The following is a 7,970-nucleotide window of genomic DNA, read 5'->3' as shown; positions in this document are numbered from 1 at the left end:
CGGGTGGGGGCAGCGGGAGAAACCGGTTAAAATATAACGAATAAAAATATATATATAAAAAATAAAATATAAAAAGATGAAATATAAAAAGATGAAATATAAAAATATATTACAAAAATAAGTTTAAAAGCACCTCTCCCTTCCGTTTATAGAAAAGGAGGACACCCTCTTGCCCCGTGTGAGGATCGAACTCACGACCTTCAGATTATGAGACTGACGCGCTACCTACTGCGCTAACGAGGCTCCTCGATTCGCCTCCCCCGCCTGCAGCCCTTATGGCGGCACCGTCCCGCCCCGTCCCGCCGCTGTGAGGCGCTGCCCTCGGTGCCAGCCTCCCGCTCTGAAGGGCAGGTTCCTTCTTGTAAATGGCTCCTCTTCCCCGTGCCGTTCCACGAGCTAAACCATGAGATTTGGTTTTTTACCAGAACGTTTCTATATGGCCTTGCTGTTATGTTCCTGAAGTGTTTGGGGCTCCCGAATGCTGCCTGGGGACGTGCTGTGAGCACCACGCTTGCAAGGAAATTAAGCCGTTCTCACGTAATTGCAAAAATTAAAGCCAGCCTCGTTCGCCTCTCTGCTCTGAAGAGTCGCTGTTCATCTGGGATTTGTGTGGTGAAAGGAACTCTGCGCTCGCTGAAGTGCTCGGCGGAAGAGGCCCCTGATGGCAGCCCAGGTGCTGCCCTGCGTCCTAACCAACAGGCCTCACCCTCAGCCAGGGTCCCACAGCAGCGGTCACCATGACAATCTGACTACAAATACATAAATTGGCCAAAGACGGGAAAGCAGGCATTTAATTGATGCCGAAAGCCTCCAAGCCTCACCCACAGGAGTCACTGCCGGGAGGCCGATCGCCTGCAGAGTAAACAACTGCCAGAAGGAGGAGGAATTTCGGACATGAGGCCCTCCCAACAGACAAGAAGAGATCCTCGGTTGCCTCGAACAGCTTGAGGGTTTTGCCAGGGGTCTAGTGGGCGAGCCTTGCTGTCACCGGGACCATATCCTGATTTCCAAGGATCTGGCTTGTTGTGCTTTCAGGACCGTCAGGTGATAGGTGATGAGTCCAGGCTGCACGGCTACGGCAGGAACAAAATTGCTGTAACCACAAGATGAGTAAACACACAGCTTCTGACAGTCTGAGCCAAGCATTCCTCCCCCCAGCAGTAGCTCACGTGCAGAATGAGGCCGTCGTTTGAATAGCTCGGTTCATCCTCCGGGTCTTCGGTGACGGACAAGTTGAGTGCCCACAATTCTGCTTAAATTAAGAAAAGCTGCTCCAAGCGCCTAAAACGAGGCACATGAACAATGAGTCACCCCAAACAATGAACTGTTTGGAAATCTGTCTGTAGCTGTTTTGCACCTGTATGGAATCACATGAATTTTCCCCCGTGTTACATTACGTTCAGCCTGCTACTCAAACTTCCCGACACGGCTCTGGAAGGCCCTGTCATGTCTGTTTGTTCAGGAACTGACGGATTCGTGGGGAGGACAGCAAAAATGCTGGTGGCGAGGATGTACACGTGAATGAAATGAAAGATGTCCTTGATGACATTGCCTCAAGCAGAAACTCAGCAGTCTACAGCACATGCATCTTTCCTCCCTGCTTTTTTCCTTTTTTGGGGTTTTCTATTTTTATCCGGGCTTTCTTCTTTTCCTTTGAATGTGCCTTCTGTGCCTAATTACCTTCCCTCCCTTCCCCTCACCTGCCTGGCCCATATAACCTTATTCCATAGCCCTGGTCCACAGATGCTGAGCCCTCTCCACCCTCAGTGATCTGTTTCCCACTGGCCCACTGACCCCTTTCCAGCCCAACCCAGCAGAAAGCAGGGCAGCCCACCGTAAATCCATGCCAATTCCTACAGCCCCCCACTGCCCCATGCCTGTTTCCTCCAGATGAGGAGGAAGGAGGGGAAAAGGCTGTGCTGAAAGGCAGAGGTCACCTCCACGAGGCACTGATGTGGCCTGGCAGGGAGCAAGGCCCAGCAGAGGCAGAGGCTTATAACCTCAGCATTCACCACCCTGTCATCAGACTACAAAACTGGCACTTTCTCCTCTGCTCCTGACTCCGTTACCTCAATCTATCAGCTTTATTTGTGACAACGGGGAAAACAGTAAAGGTGCATTATCATCGTCTCACATCCTGCGTGGCGCTACCAAGCGTCTGAGCACCCTTCTTTGTAAACACGACCAGGGTAAGAGCCCGGAGCTCTCCAGCACTGCTCTTTCAGGCAGGCAGCTTTCAGCCATTACCAGAGGGCTCTTGAAAAAGGATGCACTGAGAGGGAAAATTCATTGTTCCATTTCTCTTCAGCAATTAAGGAGCTCGTGCAGCTCTCCCTACAGTCAATTAAAGTCTTCGCACTCACTCTAAAGGGCTTTGGATTGGTCCCAGAGTCGGTGTCCTCATTTTCTGTAATCCTGAAGTGTTTATGCCTTCCCAGTCTCTGTGCAGGGATGTGCCAGTTGATGGCATATCCAGTCAATTATAACCTGAACAACTAGCAGAGAATTATTTATTTTCCATTTGGCAAGAGGGACAGCAAACTGTGGCAAGACAGATGAGCGGGCCGAGCCAGATGAACAAACCCCATTTGCCACACACAGTACTCGCAGAATGTTTATTTGGCATAAACCTGCAGTGGGATTACTGCTTTGTAACAAGCATACCTGGAGGCAGGACACTTGGAAGAGGGAATATTTCAATGGAAAGACCAAAGAATTTTGCCTTTTTTTTTTTTTTGTGATGTATACATTCCCAGAAATTATTTCCTCTCTATTTTAAGCTGGAAAATAGCTGTTCTCGTCCTGATTTCAGAATTCCCCGCCTTCTTCCTTATTGTCTGAGCTGTGATCTCACCAGATTTCGCAGGACAAATTGGAGTGTGGACAGACAGGTCTCTTCAGGGAAGATCCAGAAAATGTTGCTGCCGATGACTCAGGAAGTGTTTTGCATCCTCCTTCTTTAAAGCTGAGCTCAGTGCCCTCTGTTTATGAAAGAGCGTATGGTCTTTCTTTATTCCTCATAACGAAGTATTCGTCAATCTAATGCCCAGCTGAGGTCTTGAATACTTGGGGACACCGAAAACTTTACGGCACTTTTACAAGAAGCAGTTGTTGTTCTTTCTGCTTTGGCCACGGGCCAGCCTGAACAATTCCATTGTGCCCAACACCTCTGGCAGCTCAGTTCTCAGAAGCATTATCGGGTCCAGGACAGATCACAGGACAGGCAGTCAGGTGTTCGAGATGCTATTACTGGGTCGGCTGCTGAGCAATGGTTGTGCAATCGTAGGCAGCCCTCTGAGTCCCTGCATGCCTCGGTTTCTCATGAAGTAAATAAGGAGGATGTTTACTGAGGCCACAGGCTGTGTACCACTCAGTTAACTGAAAATGCGTGGACATCCTTTAATCCTAGGTATGTTAAAAATGAGTGGAAGATTTTGCTGCATGCTGTATTATTCTACAATTTCCCTGCTATTCCTCCTGCACTCACGCTGTCTTTACTGCTTGCCAAGAGGTTATAGATCTTTTGGAGTGAAAGGTAGTCCACAAACACAAATTATTTTTGCTTACACCAACTGTTTTACTGTGTTTCCCTGTGAAACCAATAGCTCCCATTGACAACTTGATCCTGAAGCCAAGAAATGTTTGCTGGAACAACAGTAGCAGTAACTGATATGAGGGTTACCGTACATAGGTCTTGGGCAATACCTCTTGTATGGAGAGTGCAATGAGTTTTTAGCCCAAGATTCTGAGAAAAGGATGTTTTTGTGATGACACTGCATGTGCCTGTGTATTAGTTTGGGTTTACCATTGAAAAAAGCATCTGGCTAATAGTCTCAAAAGGGCTATACTCCAAAAGCCTTGTGAAATAGATGCCCAGATAGAAGAGAGAGACAGCGTCAGTGTTCCCACTAAGGAATAGGCACATCTGTTGTTAAACCTCAGAGAAAAACCACACAGGAACATGGTCCGTGAGTGGTTTATTTAGTTTCACTTTTCTCATATTACACTTTTATAGCCACACAAAAGAGAGAGATTTTGCCTCTGAGGAGTTTGTCATCCCTTCTTGCTAGAATTCGTCTAACTCTAGGGGTAACTTTTACAGAGAAACTTGAAGGTTAGGGTTGTCTTCATAGGATAGTCACCGTCATAAGACAAATTTAAGATTGAGAGGAGTTATTTTAAGTCATTGCAAACAATTCAATCCAATTCTGTCTGAAAATCTCCCTTATTAGCTGGGTAACAGTTGCATATTGTATTAAAAAAAAAGTCTCACGCTGATCTTTAGCTGAGCTAGATCAATAAACACAATTAATGTGAAAATACCTGAGGGAAGGTATTTTGATTCAGGTGAGAATGCAAGTTACTCTCAGCACAGCGTCCTTCCTTTTATTTTATGTGGTCTTTCTCCATATGTCTGGTGAATTTAATACTACTGACAGCTGCTGAGCTAACAGCCCTAGACACTAAAGTGCTTTCTTCCAGAAAGGGTGCAGCACTGCAGAGGAATAGCTTCATCTACACACTGTAAAAAGCCTTTTCAGTACTGTTTTACCAGACAAATGAGGGGATGTTTTGTAATTCTGATTGTGATATACATTCATTTTGTTGGGAAGCAGCTGATATGGAAACTCAGTTCTCTCTGGATCTAGGGGTAAGTGGGATTTTTTTCCCCAGGGAAACACTGTAAATATCAACTCAGGTTCAAAGAGAGAGTCACCATTCATAATGCTTTTTTAATAACAGAAAAAAAAATCTGGAATATTTAACAGTTGGAAAAGCCTGACCTTTTGTATTTCAGACTGAAAATATAGTATAGCCTGCTGAATAGGGTGCAAACAGGAGGATCAGAGCTAGAATCCAAACCCAGCTTGCATTTTGACCTGCTTTGTAAGTCTGGGCAAATCACATCTCTTGCTTCACGAGAAAATAGGGCTGACAGGTAGCATAAGAGATCATTTACTCCATCCCTCTCCCAAAGATGAGATCAATTCTCCCTAAGCTGTTCAAAATAGATGTCTTACTGATCTAATTTTTTAAATGTCTGATGGTGACTATTACTTTGCTTTCCTAGGCAATTTGTTCTGGTGCTCAACTATTCTTACCCCTAACCCAGTGTCTAACTCGTATCGCCTTTTCCAGGACATAAGCTCATTATTTCTTGTCCTAGACTCACTGCATGCAGAGAACAGCTAATTCCCTTCTGCTTTGCAGCAACCTTTTGCATATTTGAAGACTGTATAATGTCTGCTTGCAGTTACATCTTCTCGTCGTCAGACTAAATGCTTTGTAAAGTGTACTAAGACAATAATAAAAATGCTCTGTTGGCTAGATTTTTAAAGGGCTCTGCTCCAGTGTAGTCACCGAATTTGAAGCAAATGCAGTTCAAAAGCAACATTTTCTCATTGTCGAATTGTGCTTAGGCAGAGCTTGTCCCAAAAGCTATGTCCATGCTGTCATTCCAACTGCGCCTAACACTTTTCTCAAATCCAGACTTGCCAACTGTCTGTGCTGTCGACATGCAGACATAGGCTACGGCTGAGATGAAGAAGGAAAGGTCAAGCAAGTCGCAGTGTGGATCTAAGTTTCCCTTCTCACAGTCTCTGCAGATTATTCATGAGCTGAACATGTGATAGCACAGCCTGTCAGCAGATACTCTGATTGTGGCTCTTCCTAAGCACCATATGGATGCTTTCAGTCTGAGCTGCAGCCCTACTAACAGTTGGTAGCATGGATGAAAACCGCGTGACACATAGCACTTAGTATTGTTCAGCCTGCCACCGGGACTCACCTGGACACCTCAGCAAAAACACTCAGTGGTTTCTTCAGTGCTTGTCCACCTGTCTGTAGCCAGAGAGTGCAGCAGCCCCTGAGATATATCAGTTCTGAGAGCATGGTGGGATGTCCTTGCCAAATTATAAGTTTTTAAAAGGCAGCAATTTAAATAAGAAAGAATAAACTTCTTTCGAAACAGAAATTTGGGATTGTTAGTTTTAGATGTATCAGATTTCTGACAGTCATCCATTATGTCTCACCTGCTGTCTCTGAACACTGATGTGAGCATTCACACACCTTAGGGCTGTTTTCTTTTCCCTTAGTTAGTCATTTCTTTAATGGCCTCATCCTATAATTAGCTAGACACAGGAAATGTTTGACCCTGAATCATAAAATTAGGTAACAAACCTTCATTCCAGAGTGTGAGGACAGCATCACTGTAACTCCAGTATATTGTTCCACTCCAGCAAATGTAGAAACCCTGATCATCTGTATGCTGGTTGGAAACCAGTTCTTCTCCCTGTACTCCTGTTTCGGTAAGAATGCTGCCGGCTGCAGCTCTCTCTACCTTCAGCAGCACAAATTGGATTGTACAGTGCGACTGTGTAGTACTACTGCTGCAAAATCACTCCTATATTTCAAAACACAGTGCCTCGAACATATGTGAGAGAAGGGGAAGGAAAGGCAGCTGAAAGTCTACAGCCAACAGCTTGTGTCAGAAAGCTGCTAAAGGAGGAAACAGTTGGGCATTTTTAATCAAGACGCGGTGTCTGCAGGATGAACACTAGTAAACTTGGCTTGCAACTAAAATTGTTTGCGATCTAATCAGTTCCTGACAAATTGCATGTGACTGGGCTGCAGGCTTGAAAGCGGATTGAAACACCTGCTTCTAAAATTTTACTCTAAAATTTTTACAGAAACCTCCTTCATCCTCATGTCTGTGCGTGCTGATGGCAAGCTGAGGGCAAATCACTAAACTTGTACCTCTGCACGGAGGTCAAGTGGCTTGAGAGATCGTGTTTTGGGTTGCAGACAGAGGAAAGGGAGCAGGTGGAAAGGACATGGAGAGGGCAAAGCACTAAACGCCTCCTTTGCCGTGTTTTTTAGCAGTGCCAGGAAAAGCCCAGCCCTGGGAGCCACAGAAGCCTGCACAGCAAAGACCACCCATGGCAGAGGGCCAGATCAGGAGACACCACAACAAACCCGACACCCGCGGTGCCGCCAGAGACAACCCATGTCCCTGCAAGGCGTCTCTCGATGATCTTTGAAAGGCAGTGACCATCCGGAGAGATTGCTGAGGGCTGTGAGAAAGCAAATGCTGTGCTTACCTTGATAAACAAACATTGCTGACTGCCTCCGAGGTGGCTGCAGCTGCGCGTTGCTGAGAGGGGACGTGGTGGGACACTCTGAGTTGGCCATGGTGGTGTGTCGCTGAGGGGGGACATGGTGGGACACCCTGAGGTGGCCATGGTGGTGTGTCGCTGAGAGGGGACATGGTGGGACACCCTGAGGCCTCTGTGGCTGCGTGTAGTCGAAGGGGGACATGGTGGTGTGTTGCTGGGGGGGACAACATGAGCGGGGCACTCTGAGGCAGCCATGGTGGGGTGTCACAGAGCAACAAGATGGGGGGGTGTTCTGAGGCAGCCACGGCAATGCGTTGCTGAGGAACAACGTGGCCAGATGTTCTGAGGTGGCCATGGCAGAGTGTCTCTGAGGGGGAACATGGCAGGGTGCTCTAAAGCAGCCATGGTGGGGCACTGAGGTGGCCATGGCGGTGCGTCTCTGAGGGAAACAAGGCACGGTGCTCTGAGGCAGCCGCGGCAAAGCGTCACTGAGGCACAACACGGCGCTACGTTCCGAGGCGGCCACGGCAGTGTGTCGCTGAGGAACAACATGTCACGGCATTCTACGGTGGCCATAGCAGCGTCACTGAGGAACAACACGGCGAAGCGCTCTGAGGCAGCCATGGCGGCGTGTCTCTGAGGGGAAACACGACCGAACGCTGAGGCAGCCACGGCGATGCGCCGCTCGCTCACAACACGTCGGGCCCCTCAGCCCCCCACACCCCCGTGGAGGCTCCGCGAGCGCGGCTCCACGGCTGCGCAGGGCCGTTTGCGGGCTGCGCCACACTCAGGATGGCGGCGGCGGCTCCCCGGCCGCTGGCAGCGCCCGCCCCGGCCATGACGCTCCCGTCAGCT

At 47.8% G+C, this 7,970-nt stretch overlaps 1 non-coding gene across 1 annotated transcript; it reads right to left on the bottom strand.

Moving 5' to 3' along the window:
* Positions 1-170: 170 nt before the first annotated feature.
* TRNAM-CAU (transfer RNA methionine (anticodon CAU)) lies at positions 171-243 on the bottom strand. Its single transcript has one exon. It is a non-coding gene; the product is annotated as a tRNA-Met (tRNA).
* Between the last annotated feature and the right edge of the window lie 7,727 nt (positions 244-7,970).

This window comes from Anser cygnoides, chromosome 12, assembly GCF_040182565.1.
Source record: "Anser cygnoides isolate HZ-2024a breed goose chromosome 12, Taihu_goose_T2T_genome, whole genome shotgun sequence".
NCBI lineage: Eukaryota > Metazoa > Chordata > Aves > Anseriformes > Anatidae > Anser > Anser cygnoides.
The sequence above is the reverse complement of the archived record's forward strand: the minus strand, read 5'-3'. Positions and strand labels throughout refer to the sequence as shown.